At 49.4% G+C, this 18,370-nt stretch overlaps 1 protein-coding gene across 6 annotated transcripts in view; it reads right to left on the bottom strand.

Annotated features, from left to right (window-relative positions):
• The window catches only part of LOC121461695 (protein HEG homolog 1-like), a 117,200-nt gene that overhangs the window by 97,986 nt on the left and 844 nt on the right, over positions 1 to 18,370 (bottom strand). The gene's annotated exons all lie outside the window — the stretch shown is intronic.

The raw sequence follows: 18,370 nt of genomic DNA, 5'->3' as shown, positions 1-18,370 counted from the left end.
TATAATGATATCATAGTGACCCTGCAAAAACCTCATAAGTTTTTAACTTAAACTCAACCAGAAAAAAACAAAAACAAAACAGCAGATTATCTATAAGAAGAAGTACAGCAGCCACTACAGCCATGGAAGCCAAAGAAAAGACGGATCAACTTTTGCAGTGTGCTGAGAGAAAACAGTGGGGACTGCATACACAGCAAAGTAATCTTTCAGAAGTACCCTGAATCATGTAAGATGACTGTCACTCAAAAGTGAGTTAAATGATAAAAAAAGAAATAAAAAGGAGGACACGACTGCTCCTAAGGGGTTGAGGATTTTATTATGGCTATGAGGAAGGATACAGGTAGAGGCAGAGACAGCTGGGAGATCCAGCTTGAATATGGCCAGACTGAGCTGGGCCATGGAAGGAGAGGGGTTAGGAGGGCAAGAGAGGAGCTGCTCACCAAGAGGGGCAGCCTGGGCCAAGAGACCGGTCAAGAGGTAAAAGGACCAAAACCTGGGTAATCAGAACGGCTGGATTATATAGGGGAGGGCAGCGCAGTCCCTGGGCTGCAGAGTTCTGGGTAGGGAGCAGGGCATGCCAGTCCTGGCCTGTAACAGGTATGGACTGAGAGATGCTGGGAGAACCTGGTGGCCAGCTTCAGCTTCGACCTGGTAATAGGCATCTCAGCTGTTTGCCCCGGGTTTGAGACCTAACACCTCCACTAAAATAAATTACAGAGGTTTGATTTCAAATAAGAAAGCAGTCCTCAACACCAGACACAAAGAGAGCCGAAGTGCAAGGTGAGGAAGGGTGTGCATCTCAAGAAACAGTGACTTTATTTTTTAAAAGAATGTCTTTTTTTTTTTTTTTTTTTTTTTTGGTTTTTCAAGACAGGGTTTCTCTGTGGCTTTGGAGCCTGTCCTGGAACTAGCTCTGTAGACCAGGCTGGTCTTGAACTCACAGAAATCCGCCTGCCTCTGCCTCCCGAGTGCTGGGATTAAAGGCATGCGCCACCACCGCCCGGCTAGAATGTCATTTTTTTTAAATTAATGGGATTATTAAAGTAGAACCAATCCTGGCTGACAAGTGCGTGCAGGGAATGGTTAGTGTCATTGGTGCAGAAGGGTAACTCCACTGGCCATACCTAAAGCTAACCCTGGGCAGAATTAGGCTGTGTCGCGTCCAGCCTGGTCGACTTAGAAGGACATAAAATTTCCACAGAGAGAAATTAGTGGGCATCACTCAAAACCAAAATAAAATAAATCGGTACGGATAAAATGATATATGGGATCCACAGGAAGAGTTGAAAGTGGTCAGACAGTTCCACTACAGCTTTGTAAAATCCATTTACTCTTTAAACTATATGTAGGCTTAATAAAAATAAAAGCTAAAGAGGGACGATTAGGACACGGCATATCGGCAGCCTCGCCTTGCCTGGAACTATTTTAATATTTGGTTGCCAGTTGGTGGTGACGTTTGGGGAGGTTTTGGAGCACAGCCTTGCTGGAGGAAGTGCATTACTTGGGGTGGGCGTTCAAAGTTATATCCTCTTGCCAGTTTTTTCTCTGCTTTGTGAGCTCTCCGCGTCCTGTCCCTGCCGCCATGCCTGCTGCCTGCTGCCTGCATGCTTGACCCCACCACTAAGAACACCAACCTTCTGAACGCAAACCAAAATAAACTCTTTTTTCTCTATGTTGTCTTAGTCACGGTATTTTATCAGAGCAACAGAAAAGAGACTAATGCATCCGGTGTCTTGATCTAAAGACCCAAAGGCTGGAAACCTGCAGAAGTCATTTTGTAATGACTTTCACTGAACCCCCAAATGTCCCCTCAGTAGGTGGTCTGTAGCCCTTAAACGCTAAGTTGGTTCCTGAAACTCAGAAGTAGTGACGTGAGTTGGGACCCCAGTGGCATTTATAAGGCGTGAGCATGTGAGTGGCCGAAAGCCTCATGGGATTACTTGAGTTTAGGCTGCTCAGTCCCCAGATGCCCAACCTCAGTTGGTGCCACCTGTGGACATGACTAGTGGCCCAGGCAAAGAGACGAGGCCAGTGAGCATCTCTCTTGAGCATCCAGAGACAAGAAACACTCTGAGTCTGTACTACTGCACCAGATGGCCCGAGACCTGTTGGCCATGGTTGGTCTCAACCTCTATCAGCGCTGCCTAAATTGGTAAGAAGCCAGTTAGTGTCTCTTTGTGCCCTGGGCTCTAGCTTTTTCCCACTTTAGGATCAGAGGGATCCTCCGGGAAGCTCAGCCAAAGCCAGCCCATTTGCCTTGCCAGCCCTGCTTTCTTTGTGCCAGAGACAGTCACCCAAACCCCATTCAAGCCCATGACTACGGTCACACCAACTGCCTGAGCTGAGTCTAGACTCGGCCATCCTTAAACAAGGAATCCATCCTTCCGGGCTCAGCCACCTGCGTCACGCCAGCACGTCCCCCTGGACCATGAATGGAGACTAACAAGAGAGTTACATGACTTTGCTTGGATGTTTTCCCTCTCACGTTGACAGCTTCCACTTCTGAAGCATCTTAATGTTCTAAAACATCTGCTTAGGAACCGGCGTTCATGAGGGAAGCTGGCACAGCCTGGAATCGGATTTCCTAATTAGCAGCTGTTTCAGCAGCAGACTCCTCTGAGCCACATCCCCACCCCCCATCGTGTGTGCGCGCTTGTACGTTCAGCTAGCCTTGTTCCTAAGCAAGATGGGCCTGTGCCATTTCCTCCTGGAGATCTCACCCCTACCCTCACCATCCGGTCCTACAGAAGACCAAATGTCACGCGCAGTCTGGTACCAGCTCATGTTTGGGGGCAGAGTGGAAGAATGAGCCCTTTATTTCCCCAGCTCTCCAGCTTCGGTCCAACACAGCCACGTGTTAGATGTTTTCACTTGCATTGCCTCATGTGAGGACTGGGACAGTCCTGGCAGGTAGGTGTCATTATTTGGCACATGGGGAAAGTAGGAAGCAAGATGATGAAGCGATTGGTCCTTTAGCGGCAGACAGGATATGGACCGAATTCTCGCGTCACTCGCCAGCTGATTCCATGAGGTTTCAGGGCCTTGGCTGGTAGACTTAAAGGAAAAAACAAAAACAAAGCAAAACAAAATCCCCCTGGCCTTCAAACCAGGCTTTAACAACGTGGCCGATCTTGTTTCTCCCAAAGAGTGAGATGGTGCCTGCTGCATGGGCTTTGAAAGCAGACTTGGTGTGGCAACAGCTGCAGTTATTCTCTGGAAGTCTGAGCAGGAGGATGTCTAAATCAGCTTCCAGCAGAGATGAAGCCTATGGCTGCTGGAAGGAACGGCAGTAAAGACAGTGGAGTGGGCACGAAGCCTGAGTTTCAGGGGAACAAGAAACGTCTGCCTCTCAGACACGAAGTTGGGGGGACTTCCAGCTGCAAACATCTGGTTAATGCCTAGGATGCTGATGAGGAAGAAGGGCAACAGACAGGATAAGAAGGCGCAATCGAGGATCAGGGTCCAATTTAAAGGATTTCAGACTGCCAGGAGGGGCAGAGCCAGTGACAGGGACACAGACATCCAAGGAAGACAGGATGAAATCAAAAGCAGGGCCTATGAAGAGGAAGGTGTTGTATGCTGAAGGGGCCACAGGAGGCCCTGGAACCGGTCCCGCAGAAAGTCCATTCAGGTATCTACCGGTGATGGTCTCATTGCTAGGGTTAAGGCTCACAAGGAGGGTCTGCAGCGGTACCACCCTCATCCCTACCCCGAGAACTCCCCATCCCCTCTTCCCCTTGGAGCTTTCCCCAGATCCTTAACTTGAAAAGCTCCCTATGAGCTGTGGGTTTGACACCTTGCCTCCAATTATACAGATTCCAGCAAGGGGGTCTCATGCCTATGAGTTTCTTTGTCATTTTAATGGTTTCCCTAAAATTCGGCTGCTCGCGTGGTGAGGAGAGAAAAGTCCTGGGAGTGGGAGCTTGATTTCTCCCCTCCTTTGATTCCTTTAGTGTGTGGACTGCCGCAGACTGAAGGGGAGTAGAACACAGCTCATAAATACTGCCCACAAGACTGAAATTCTGCTTCTATCCTGAGAACCAATTAGGAATCCCACACAGTTCCCTACCCATAAAGCACTTTTTTTTTATAAGAGAATTTAAGGGCCCTAAATTGTCCTTTTAAATTCCAACAGTCTAAGTAGGCAGTCATGAGGGTAATTCTTCCCTCTTTGATGGAAGAGGAAACTGAGGCATGGTATTAAAGTTACCAGCCAGGTTAACTCGGAAAATGGTAGCAGAGCAAAGGCTATAAAGCCTAGGTCTTTATGTCAATTAATCGTAGAAGAAACCAGTGGGGGTCCAGAAGAGAAGCCCAGTCAGCTACAGTGTGTGGCGAGGTCACTCTCAACACCATTGCTTTGTACCGTTCCTTCTGGCCAACTTTGGTTGGGTTGCCATTGACTCCCCCCCCCCCATTCCTCCCCAAAGGTGACCAGGTCCTTTAGGGATCATAGTAACTAATTAAGTCTTGGCCTCAGATGGCAGGATGGAGGCTCAGGAGGGAGGATTACAGTTCTAAATCCACTGCCTAGCTAGGGAGCAGAATGTATGGATTCAAAATGCCTGCTTTTACACCCATAGGATGGCTACTATTTTTTTTTCAATATTTATTTATTTAGTATACAATATATCCCTTCAGGCCAGAAGAGGGCACCCGACCTCATTACAGATGGTTGTGAGCCACCATGTGGTTGCTGGGAATTGAACTCAGGACCTTTAGAATAGCAGACAATGCTCTTAACCCCTGAGCCATCTCTCCAGCCCCCAGGATGGCTACTATTTAAAAAGGGGAAGAAAGGAAGGAAGGAAGGAAGGAAGGAAGGAAGGAAGGAAGAAAGAAAGGAAAGCAAGGGCCGGTAAGGATGTAGCAAACCTGGAGTTCATATGCGCTGCCAGCAGGAATGCAAATTGGGTCGGCCAGCATGGAAACAGTATGGCAGTCCCCCAAAAACATAAACACAGAGTTCGCATATGATCCAGCGATCCCTCTTCTGTGTATGTAGCTTACAGGAATGACAGCAGAGAACCCCTGCAGCCGTACTCACAGCAGGCAGACGGTGAAAACAACCAGGGGATGACGGGGTTAACAAGACAGGGTGTGTGCAGCTACCAACCCTAAAAACCCAAGTGAAACACAAAAGGACAAGGACCACGTGCGTCCCCTCGTGGAGTACTCGGAATAAAAGCTTCATGGGGATGGAAAGTGGAGCCCAGGTGGCTAGGGGCAGGAGGTCAGGGATTACTACTTAAGAGTTTCTGTTTGAGGTGAAAAGTTTCTGGGAATGGATGGTGGCTGTTGCAACATTGTGACTGTTGAACAGCACTTAGAAACGGCTAAAATGGTAACTTTCCTGGGAGGTATATTTAGCCACATTAAAAACCAGAACATATATTTTTACTGAGCACCAGCCATAGGCAAGATGATGAGGGCTGCAAGGATGACTCAAACAGAGACGTTGCCTCAAGGGCTGAGCTGGGTAAATAAAACATCTCAGTCCCTCTGGGGTGTGAGAAGCTGCCCAGAGCAGCAGAACCTGTGCCCTGGAAGTTTATGGGGCTGGAAAGCCTTCCTTCCACTCAGAGCTGCCCTGGGGGGCGGGGAGCTCCTCAGAGGGACCTCAAAGCCTTCCCCCTCCCAGGAACCCTCCAAACAAGGGGTATTTCATACCGGATGGTCAGGGAGGGATATTCTACAGGCTGGCAGGAACCTGGGGGGGATGTTAGGAGGGGGGGCGGGTTGTAATCTCCCCAGAAAGGCCGCCACCTACCCTGCTTGGCTACTCCAGGCTGTGTTTTGAATTGTGGCTGCGGATGTAATGATTTTGGGTGGAGGACGTTTAGGAGCCAAATAAGTTTGTGTGAACAAAAGACTCAGCCGTCAATGTGGACAGTCCAGGACTCTCGGGGACATTCGCTTCCTTCCTTGTTCTTATCCTAAAAGGAGTAGCCCTTAGAAAAACCGTTCACATTGCAAAGCCTTTGGATGTGAGGTCTGAGGATGACATTCGAAGAGAAAAACACAAGTCCCTTGGGATGGGCTCCAGTAACTGAAGTGTCAAATTGACAAGGCGTACCACCCCCTGCCCATGAGAGACAGTCTCGGTCAGCAGTTCATAGCGGCCCTTCCTTTCCGGAAGAGGCAGGTCTGAAGGTCTGAGCTCAGCCAGGAAGGACAAGGGAGTCCCAAGACTGGAGTCAGCCTCCCAGAACCAGAGCTGGTCAGGAGGGGGCCCTGAGGACCACTATGGGGGGAAGGAGCCTACCCAGGCAAGAGGAAAGGCTAAAAAACCCTGATCAGGATCTCTGCTTTAAAAGTAACTCATAGACAGGGCTCTTTTCTTTTTTCTTTTTATTTTTGCCCTTGAGGCAAAGTCTCAGGGTCAAGGGTCAGAAGATCCCTACTCAGCTGAATAAGTACACACAAAAGCTTTCTGCAATGGGTAGTCTACCTTGCTTTTTTTTTTTTTTTGGTGTGTGTGTGTGGTGGGGGGAATACCTAATCTTGAAGCCGGTCTTCTCTTTGCCTCTCTCATCCTTTGAAAAACAAATGAAAATAGGCTGCAGAGGAGGCTCCTCAGGCAAGGGGGACCTCTGGAAGGAACTGACACTGGAGGACTGTGCCACGCCTGGCCAGCGCTGAGGAGGGCACAGGGCAAGAGCAGGCTCCAGCTCCTGTGTGCTCTCAGTGCTCACTCACACCCAGAGAGGAAGCTGTGGCAGGGCTCCACCAAAGGAGACCTGCCAGGTTAGTGAAACAATACAGAGGCAAGGAAAAACATCCTGGTTCCAGGAGGAAGAGGGGGAGAGGAGGCTGAGAAAGAGCAGGAAGAAACTGCCTGGGCCTGCGGGTGTGAGTCGGACCCGTGACTCCGGCTTCAAACATTTCCACAGCTCTGCGGGCGATTTTTATAAGTCCTGCAGATAATTTATTCCTAGACTTCTGTGAAGTGGCCCTGGCCTCAAGGGCCTCAAGGGAATAATAGAAATATAATTTGTTTATGCCTGTTGGAAAATGTATATGGCGGGCTCTGGTGGGCACGGACCTCAGACAGGAGGAGGGGACCAGGGTCACTGGTTCTCCCTGGGTGTGAGATCAATTAAAGAATGCCAAGCTTTTTTTTTTTTTTTCTTGAGACATGGTCTTTCTGGCTCTTCCTGGAACTTCACTACGTAGACCAGGCTGGCCTTGAACTCACAGAGACCCATCTGCCAAGTGTTGGGATTAAATGCATGCACTACCATGCACAGTTTACCAGGAAGTTTCTTTAAAAGGTGTCCACTTCCTTCAAATAGGCTTCCCCCAGGTGGGCTTCTAAGGGTGACTCACTGAGGACACCAGACAGGTTTTAGAGCACAAAGGAGACCACTACCTCTTGCTGCCCTATGGAGCCCACAGCCGAGAGGAGCCTTGGGGTTCTGCTGGGACTTGGGAGAGAGAAGTGTTGGTGGTGACTACTGGCAGACAAGAGAAGAGTAGAAATGACGGAGGTATAGCGTGGACGGGAGATGAAGGGCCATCAAGAGCAAAAAGTGAGCAGGGGAGAAAGGGTGCCACCTTGTAACTGCTACCTGCGGGTTTAAACACATGACCTCATCTGCAGCCCGTTGAAGGAACAGGACGGAGCCACTGAGAGGAGCAGACACCTCTAAGAATCATCCCCTCAGAGGAGGCAGGTGAAGCCCAGCTGGTCTCCCATCATACCTCTGTCTACAGAGACCTCTCTGCCTAGCATGTCTCTTTCCTCCAGCATTCTAGCAAAACCTGGTTGTGTCTTAGAACCAGTTCAGGAACTAACCAGCTCTTCCTGCCCTCGGATCCCTCAAGAGACAACACCAGCTGTGTCCAGGAAGGAAACGCTCCCTTAGGATTCCAGGTTTGCTTGGTGAGACAGTTTTTGTCTACTTGACCACATGCTTACTTTCTGGTCACATTCCTATGTCTCTTAGCTCACAGGAGGTTCTGTCTAAAGAACCCCTGGGGTGAGCTGGAGGCTGAAGGTTGAGAGAGTATCTATCTGGGAGGGAGAGAATGGGATGGGAGGACTGGTCACAGCAAGCCAACCAGAGACACATGAAAGGACAGAGAGACAGTTTACAAAATGCCATGCCTTGCTCCTCTTCCCCTCAAGCTTTTTCCCCATCCTCTCTCCTGAAGCCACGCCTTAGACTAGACCAATGGTCCATTGTACAGCGTGAGGAATAAACATATGTGTACGTCTGTGAGGCTTTATTCCACACCTACAACCATGAACTCAACAGGACTGGTTCTGTTATCCCTGTGTTACAGATGTGGAGGCAGATCCAGAGCAAAGGCCACGCCCAGGGTCTTTGCATGAATGCTGAAATCATTCACTACATTACGGGTGCCTTCCCCGTCACAGTCGTTAAGAAGCAGGAGAGACATTAATAGCCCCATCTTTAACATAACTCTTAGACACTAGGAAGCAGCCCTACCACACAGCTACAAGTAGAAGGGGCTAATACCAAAAGTCCTCCAGCCCACGCCGGACCTCCTGAACCACTGCTGGATTCTCGTGGCCATAACTCTACCAGACAGCGGCACTCTGTGACCACAAGGCAAGACTATACTAGAAGTAATTCCTAATAAACCACCACCCTCACCTACGAAAGTACGAACCTCTTCAAAGATGTCTCACCGGGACAACACTTCCTCCAAGGATGCTATTCTTGCTCAAACTGTTTTCTAAAATCTGCTATGTTTATTATGTGCACATGCTCACACAGACATACACACATACACACATACTTAAAAAGAAGCCTTTCGTTTAAAGGATCCCCAGAGGTTCTGGCCCGAGGAGAGCGCTCGCGGCATACAGGGGTCACACCGTTCGTCACCTGTGTCCTACCACGAGCACTCTGTATGGGATCATCGGGTCTCAGACGGTCTCAGGCCAGGGTGGCCACGTTGAGCTCTTCTGACTTTCAATCTGGCTCCTGTCGCTTGGTTTAAAGCTAAGGGTGGGTAAGACAGCAGGGTTCCAGCATGGAGGAAGGCCAGGTACCCCTTGCTCTTAGAACTGGTCCCCTGTCCAATAAGACACCCAGAGGACAAGTGTGTGCATGGCAGGGTGTTATGAACACAGTAATGGCCCTGTTTGTGTTTTGTTTACTTTTTAATACATCCTGACATAAACCTAAACACATCTTGGAAAAGGAAATTTCCAAAGAACAGCCTCCATCAGACTGGCCTGTAGGCAAGTCTGGTGAGGACATTCTCTTGATTACTGTTTGAGGTGGGAGGGTCCAGCTTACCTGTGGGCAGTACCACCCATGGGTCTTGGGTTCTATAAGAAAGCAGGCTGAGCAAGCCCAGGGGAGCAAGCCAGTGAGCAGCGACCCTCCACGGCCTCTGAGTCAGTTCCTGCCCCAGTTCCTGCCCTGACTTCCCTCAGTGACGGATCATAAGCCGGAAAGTGAAACAGACTCCTTTCTCTCCAGTTGGTTTAGATCCCCATAATGGAAACCAAACAGGTGCCCGGTGCAAACAGGCCCTAGTTTCAGCAGTAGACGCACTGGCAGTATTTAGAGTGTTTCCTGGCTGCCAGCTGTGGGCTTTACAGGGTGGCCGGCCCCATACTCCCTGGGGAGGACTCTTTCTTTAACTGTCCACTTAACCGATGAGAAAACAAGGGCGCCAAGAAGCTAAACACCTACCAAAGACCCATAGCTGGTAAGTGGCCGTGACGGGGCTTGAACCCCAACTTCGGCCTGTGTCAGTAAAAACTGAAGGACTCTAGCCACACTGGCAAGACACAATCCCCCCAAAAGTCTTACCCCATGGCCACAATAAATTTCATGGTGGCCCCAGAGGCTCTAAGAATGAAACCCATTCCCCATAGGAAGGTATTCTATCACCTCTCAGGGAGAGAAAACAGTGGCTTTTAACATTGCTTAACTAGTCACCCCTTGCTCAAGGGCCACCCCTCCGGGTGACAACCCAGCATTTTTCTCCTGGGTGCTTTGTGCTCCTGCCTGAAACCTATAAGCCTCTGAGGATGGAGGTGGCTGGATGCCCTGGAGAGCCGAGTCTCTATCCATCTACTCCTTGGCCTTTACCTCCCAACTTACCAGAAACATGGAGGAGAAACATGTACGCTTACCACAGCCATAGTTCCACTTTTGGAAGCCCCGCTCCTTCTCATGTAGAGAGGGCATTTCTGAGTAAGATCAGAGCCCCTTCTCGTGCCTTGCTCCGCAACGCCAACAGCCCCAGGAGGGAGAAACACGGGGGCTCGCCCAACTGCCATGCTGTCTCACCCACATGCTTTCTTCAAAAACAGTACACGGTAAGGGGGTAACAATGCTATGAACTTCAAGTACTCCAGAGCTAAAACATAAGGTAGAGAGAATGTGTCTGTTTTTAGCAGCCTCTGTAAACTTAGCAGATGGTCTCTGAGCTCCCCAAGGGATTTGGTAGCCACAGCCCTACAGCATGTGGTACAGCCCCTGCTACAGTCCCTCTAGGGCACTCGGAAGGAAATTCGAACTTCCAGTTTTTCCTGGCCCTTCAGGGTCCAATCCCCATAGCCAGCCAAGGTGCCTTCCTTCCAATCCTAAGGTAGATGAGCTTGGCCCTGTATTATGGCATTTGCAATGGCCATCCCTTCTGCTAGGAAAGCTCTTTCTGTTATAGGCAGGGGGCACCTTGCGTCAAGCCTCCAAGACAGGAGGAAATTCAGCATCTACACACACACTGGCTCTCACACACTGACTACTGGCTGTGGTGGTGCTTGTCTGTGATCCCAGTACTTGGGAGGCTAAAGGATTGGGATCTCAAGTTCGAGGCCAGTCTGGGCTACAGGGTGGAACCCTGCCTCAAAAACAACAAAGCCAAACCAAAACATTGCCTGCTTTGAGTAGCAAGTGGGACTGGAGTCCACAGAGGTGGTAGGGTCGGCCCCCAGAGCTCTTAGAGGTTTTAAGGTAAGAACAGAGTGACCTGAATCACATCTTAAGATTACGGTGGCTTTCCTGAGCATCAATTAGTGGGACAGAAAGGGTGGGATGAACAGAAGATGTGGAGGGCAGACTCCTGGTGCCTTCTGGGAACAAAACCAAACTGAATTGTTCTCCGCCAAGGGATGTAGAAGGTGAGGGATGGAGACAAGTGGAGGGTGACATTCAGGCTTCCGGGCTAAGTATGTGGATGCTGCACTCTGCCCCTGATGGGAAGAACTAGGGCTGGATGGCAGGTATGGAGGGGAAAATTAAGGGATGCCGGATGTCTCTGATTTTCTTTCTCCATTTCCCTGACCACTTTGGCCACAGGGATGCCACGTGTGATGTCATCCATGCTCGCCATTCTGCACACAGGCTTCTGCATCTTGTCCTCTACCCAGGCCCCACTACCAACAGAGTGGCATTCTTCAGCCTATGTCTTCCCACTCTCCCTGTGGTCATGAGCCTGGATGGACGGGGGAAAGGACGCGTCCAGTAGAAACGCACTTAACTCTCACAAGTACACTGACAGGCTGCCGGGCTTCATGGCTAAACCAAGTACTGTATTCAAGTGTTCTTCCGATTCACAGCTAGCCTTCAAACCACCCCACCTCCCACTGTGCCTCCACGCCCTAGCTGGCGCCTAGGCACTGCCTCTTCCTCTTGTCATCTAGACTGGATGCTCTCCACCCAGGCAGGGCAAGTTTCCTCTTCCCACGTGGCTTCAACAACTGCCCCTTCGGGGCTGAACCTGACCGTGGCCTTCCTAGCTCAGGCTCCCATGATCAAAGGACTGCAGAATCCTTCCACAGGGACCTGTAGAGGGTCTTTACAATCAAGAGCTGCAGGAGGAGATACTACCTTAAGGACAGGGTGACTCCTCTCCATGGCTTCCTCTCCTCTTCCCTCCCCTCCCCTCTCAGCGTCTCCTTCGCTGGCAGCCTCGGACCCTCCTATGGTCCCCTAAAAGGCCTTTGAGGCCTCTCCCCCGCCAATTCTCACAGCCCTGTTTTTAGTCTTTTCCTCCAAACTCATGGATTTAATACTTGTTGTTAGCCTTCCACAAGTTCCAAAATACCTTCTGGGTTGGAGTCAGGCAGATCTGCCAGGGTTCATCCACAAGATCCCCACAATAGATACAAATGAGCGTGAACACACACAAGACACCGCACTCTCCTTGGAGGCCACGAGGGCTTTGTGTGGACAGGACAAGATAAATAACAGAATTCTGAGGCCCACTGTAAGGGGCCACAGTCCCCTTTCCAGGCTGTGTTCAATGACTAATTATTCTCAACCCCAATTCACGTCCCCATATCTTCTCCTCTGGCCCTTTTGGCTGTTAATCATATCTATGCAAAAAGACTTGAGTTAACGGGACCAGTCTGACAGCTGTCAATATATGAAGAAATAAAGAAAATGTGGTATATAAATTAACTTTGATTCAGCCACCAAGAATGAAATTATGCCAGGGAAATGGATGGAACTGGAGATCACATACAGCGAAATAAGCCAGACTCAGAAAGACAAAGACCACGTGTTTTCTTTCATGTGTGTGTACCTATGCACATAAATACACAGACACACAGATACGGACACACAGACACAGACATACACAGACACACAGACACACACATACACACAGAGACATTGACACACAGACACACAGATACGGACACACACAGACACACACATACACAGACACAGAGACACACACACAGACACACAGATAAGGACACACATACACAGACACAGAGACACACAGACACAGACATACACAGACACAGAGACACACACATACACACACAGACATTGACATACAGACACAGACATACATAGACACAGAGACACACAGACATACACAGACACAGAGACACACACACAGACATTGACACACAGATACACACATACAGACACACACACACACACAATAAAGGGCATGAAAACAGAATGAGGGCTAGCTGCGAGTAGAAAGAGGACAGTGGGAGGGGAACAAGAGGGTAACATGAGCAATGTATAATAACATACATGTATGAAAACGTCACAATGAAACCCATTATTTTGTACGCTAACTAATAATAAGGGCAAAAGCATAAAGAAGAAAGCAGTCTTGAGCTTGTCAACATGTGTGCTTCTGCTGATGCCAAAGACCTCTCCACATCTGTCTATCTGCATCCAACCAACCTTCCAAAGCTCAACCCACGCACTCCTTCCTCACAAGGCCTCCCTAGCCCTCCAGTCCCTCCAATCTCCACCTCCTCATCATGGCCTCCTCTGTCCTGATCATTCCTTTGTTCGGTACCACCTTGGAGCTTTCTTAGGTTAGGAATCATTACTATACTATAACAGCTGTGCTCTGGCAAGATAATCCCGGTGGTGGGGGTGTAAATGTGCCTACAACCTCCATACCACCTGACACAGCTCTCCACACATAGTAAGGCTTTAGTAAATATTTCCTGATTTATAAACCACTCGAATAAGACATGGATTGCTCGCTCTAGTGATGGGGAAGCTGTCAATCACATCTGGCTTGGGTGTGGCCATCTGGAGCCAGGTAGATAGATAAACGGGGGTAGAGAGGTGTGCACCCGCCGTCATCGCCTGGTCCGTTTGGACTTTGGATTTTCTCCGGTGGCGTGAGTTTCCCGTTTTCAATTATTAAATTATATCTGTTGTTTTGAGCTGGTCTGGTTATTTTAGCATACCTATTGAATATGTCATCGCCAACACTCTAGCCTTTTCATAAGATTGGGGACCATGATTAGAATGAGGTGGTCATCAAGATGTTGACAACCTGCAGAGGAGAGGTTTTTAATATAAAATTAGTTATGTTTAGTGTTTTGTTTTGGTGTGTGTGTGTGTGTTTTCTTATGAATACAGGTGACTGTTGAGATCAGAGGCATCAGATCCTCTGGAGCTAAAGTTACAGGTAGTTGTGAGGTTGCCCAGTGAGGTTCTGGGAACTGAACTCAGTACTCTGAAAGAGCAGTACGCACTCTGAGCCACCCAGCAATTCTCCAGCCCTGAGAGGGTTGATGTTAGATGTTAGGATTATTTTTATGAGGGGAGACATCTGTCATACTCTGACAAGGAGGGGAGAAAAGACAGGACAGGAATCTCTTTGTTTATGACTACGGGAAAATGAAAAGTGAGTGGCCAGAGGGGGCAGCGACATGAAAATGAAAGTGATTTGACATCTTCTGAATGCTTTCCCATGCAGCAGAACAGGTACCGATAGCAGCTGACAAGTGCCACACAGCGTTAGTCACTGTCCCATGTTCCCAGCTAAGCGCCCACAGAATGTATTTCCTTCAGGTGCCCATCACCTATGCACACGTGCGTGCATGCGTTTGTGTGTGTGTGTGTGTGAGAGAGAGAGAGAGAGAGAGAGAGAGAGAGAGAGAGATCATAATAACAAACATAAGGTATCATTCTATACATGTGTAGACTTAAGTCTTTTTATGGGCAATTCCCCCAACCCCACACTGCTCCTAAACAATAACTTTTATTCTCAAGACAGGGTTTCTGGGAGCTGTCCTGAAATTCACTCTGTAGACCAGGCTGACCTCGAACTCAGAGACCCGCCAGCCTCTACCTCCCAAGTGCTGGGATTGAAGGCAAGGGCCACAACCTCCTGGCTCTAAAACTAATAATAAAATCTACCCACCTGGGGATCAGAGGTTCAGAGAGTATAATGTTCTTTTAAAGGACCTGAGTTCTGTTCCTAGAACCAACACTGGGCAGTTCACAACCACCTATAACTCCAGTTCCACAGGATCTGATGCCTGTGGTCTCCACAGGCACCTGCATTCACGTGCAAACACGCACACATATAATAAAAAAAAAAGTTTTAAAATCATCTTAAAAAAATCTCTCTTGTCAGCATCTTGATCGCCAGCTCATGGTCCCCAGTCTTAGGCAAAGGCAAGAGCAAGAATGGTGAGCTGGAGAGGCCCTAAAGACCTATAACAAGGTTGTCCTATCCTATGGTGGATGGGCTAATAAACTTGGTTGAAATTAGCTTAAATCCAGCATCCTTTCTTTCCCTTGTGACCTAACCTTGCTAGGCTTCATTTCCCATAAAGGGAGAATAAATGGGAAACACACACAGTCCCCTGGCAGGACTGTTTGGAGGGTGAAATGGGGTAAGAAACATAAACATGTTGACTCCACATAGGTGCTCCAAGGGTAGGGGTTAGTCTTTCCCTGTTGGCTCCTTCGGGTTCTTCAAAGAAACGTACTGGTTACAGCTCAAAAGCCCTGCTCATACGGAGAGGATGCTGGGGCAGAGGGAAGACGCTGAGGAAGGCAGTGAGTAGCTAAGGACACAGCAACTACCATCTGCTGTTCCTTCTTTCCGACTTCAGATAAGGACACTCTCAGACAGCTGGCCAATGTCAATGGAATACAGAACAAGATCACTAGGAGGGTGGAAGGTCCCAGCCTTGTTCTTGGGCTAAGCAGGCAGTAACTGCCCACCTGGCACGGGCACAATGAAATCTCCCCTTGTCCACACAAGTCAGCAGGTGTGCAGAAAACATGAGGTCAGCATCTGCATGCACTGGGAGAGAGGTCTAAAGAATGAGGCTTTGCCGGGCGGTGGTGGCGCACGCCTTTAATCCCAGCACTCGGGAGGCAGAGGCAGAGGCAGGCGGATCTCTGTGAGTTCGAGACCAGCCTGGTCTACAGAGCTAGTTCCAGGACAGGCTCCAAAGCCACAGAGAAACCCTGTCTTGAAAATCAAAAAAACAAAAAACAAAAAAAAACCAAAACAAAAAAAAAGAATGAGGCTTTTCGGCACCCCCCCACACACACACACCAGGACCCTCTCTGTACCTGTGACAGCCTCTATCAAAGAAACTGGCATCCTGATGCCCGGAACCACCTCTCAGCCTCAGTCTGTAGGGTCACATTCCTGGGAAAAGACACTCTCCCATCCCTGAGAGGGCTGACCCTTCGCCACCCAGCCTTCATAGCACCCCACAATGGTGCCTGTGGTGGCCAAACTAAATGATGAAGTTGGGCCAGAAGGTTTATAGCAATTTGGGAACAGCCAGTTAACAGCTCAGAAGAGGTTGGGCTCATAGCCCTTCCTTTAGGGAGCCACATTTTTTAAAGATTAGTATTCCTTGGACTGGTTACTTAACTACTTAGCATCTTCTCCCCTATGCGTGGGACAGCTCTTTCCTTCGGTGGGAATTCTCATTATGAGTCCAGCCTCCCTTCCTGCCTTTCTTCCACCATGCACAGATTTCCCAAAAGCGTGGCCTGGGGACTGAAAAGTCAAACGCAGAACTCAGCTCAGAGCTGTGGCTGGGGGTCTTAGTTCATAGGGAAGGAGACGGAAAGGAAGCATCCAGCTCTCGGCCTCCTTTCACTGACGGCTGAAGCAACAAATACAGCAGAATAGAGTGACAGGTGGGCACGAAAGCAAACAATGGCTATCCAAACAGGGGCTGCTCTCCTCCGAGGACAGAGCAAACAGCCACCCAGCAGTGAGAACCTTGAACTCTGTGGGAAGAGAAGAGCTAGAATGACCCTCTAGGAAAGGAAAAAAAAAAATCTCTAGTCCCTGCTGCTCATGGGGGGATAGTTATAGTTGGAAGCCCAGACCAAGATGGCCAGGCACTGGCCACCAGCACCAATAGAAGTGTCTCAGGGCAGTTTTCCCAACTATCAGATTAAGGGCATTATTTGTGTGACACAAGGCTCATTGCCTGCAGGAACACCCACCTCCCCACAAACCGTGTGGACACAGAGCACGGATGACCTTCTGTCCTGGTGCCAGGGAGGCTGGACCTCCTCAGATGTGAGGCCTTGCTTAGTCTTCTTACTGAGCGGTGTGTGGTGGCCAATCAAAGTGGGCCAGGAAAACCTTAAGAGGATATTGTAAAACTCTGGCTCTCTGAATCACGAATCGCTGCTGTATTATATTTGTGTGTTTGTTGCTTCCTTCTTATCCTATGTGACATTGTTTGAGGCTTTAGCAGAAACCGGACAGAGGCCATGCCTGGATCCTTGGCCACACTGGTAATGTTCTGCTGTTTTCAACAGGTCCTGGATTTTACCTCTTCCCAACTTTCTCTTCAAACATCCCTGACCCAGGTCGGACACAGTTAGGGCAGCAGAGGGGAGGCACCAAGTGGACAACGGTCTGCTGGGATACCAGGAGATCAGGAGACCTCCCCAGAGAAAAATCTGGATTATTCCAGTTCCCCCCTAGGTTCCTCCTCTCCCTGAAGCCTCTATCCTGATCACCCCCAAAACAAACGAAACAGAGAAGGCTGCAAAGTCAAGACCTTGGCCACAACGGAAGCATGAAAGCACAGCTCTCTTAAGCATTAATTCCTACCTGATTTTTCCCCAGTTCAGCTGCCACAAGAGCTGGGGAGATTCCCTCCCTGCCTTAGGAAGGGCAGTCCTGTGTCGGCCTCCTCAAGCGGGACCTCACAAGACAGCCACCCTCCCTCAGAGACCCCCACAAGATGGAGTCTTCAGCCAGAGCACCAGCTACTGACACCTGCCTTGGGTTACCGAGTGGCTCTCTGAGTTAGCAGTCCCTTACACACCACTGTGTCTGGAACATCCCACAGAATGCCTTCCAGGATCCCTCAGTTACTTTTCGACAAAGGGAAAGTCTGTAAATGTATCCCATGCTCGTAATTCTTTTCTCAGGAACTCAACTAAACATGGGGCTGCACAGCCTATGTCTGTAAGGACCTTCAGAGCTGCCTTCCTCTCCTTGGCTGGTTCCTCAGTTTCCCCATCTTGGGCCAGTGACTCAGAGGTTCACAAGGACCAGGCAGTCTGTGGAGGCGAGGGCACTGTTGAACTTGCCCTTGAGGTTTTATGAGGGTGGCAAATCTTTTCTTACTCAACTCTAGGAAGTACCTCTACGTTGGGAGAACGAGCAAGCCGGCAGAAAGTTTGGGAAGCATGCAAGACAGACAAGAGAAGTGGAAAGAGGACAAAACCTTGCCAGTCCCAGCCCTGGAGCAACCACAGAGTCCAGCGCGTGTCCCCGCACCTCTCACAGGAAGATGAGCGGCTAACAGCACCTAAACTGTGTCCAAGGCACTTTGTATTATTTTACTTTCATTTTGCCACACTATCACCAGAAGGCTAGGAGGAATGGGGTCCTTCCTCTTCACAGACGGGGAAACCGAGATCTAAAGACAGGACACTGCCAAGGTCATAAGGGCATTGCATTAGAATTCCACCCAGGCCGTGGCATTTTCTCTCACCAGAAAAAGGAACTAGAAACAAAGACAGCAGGAACAGGAGTTGGGTTCCCATTCTGTGACCAGGACAAGCAGCGCCTGTCTGCAGAGCAGCTGGCTGGGGAGGGAAGGGCTGTGGGACAGTCCCTAGTGTCTTGCAGGGGTTCAATATCAAAGCTCCCCATCCCCCAC

The sequence above is a fragment of the Microtus oregoni genome, unplaced genomic scaffold (assembly GCF_018167655.1).
Source record: "Microtus oregoni isolate MIOR12 unplaced genomic scaffold, Mior012 000023F_ref0000262, whole genome shotgun sequence".
In the NCBI taxonomy this organism is placed as follows: Eukaryota; Metazoa; Chordata; class Mammalia; order Rodentia; family Cricetidae; genus Microtus; species Microtus oregoni.
Note: the sequence above shows the minus strand (reverse complement) of the source record. Positions and strands in the feature narration are given on the sequence as shown.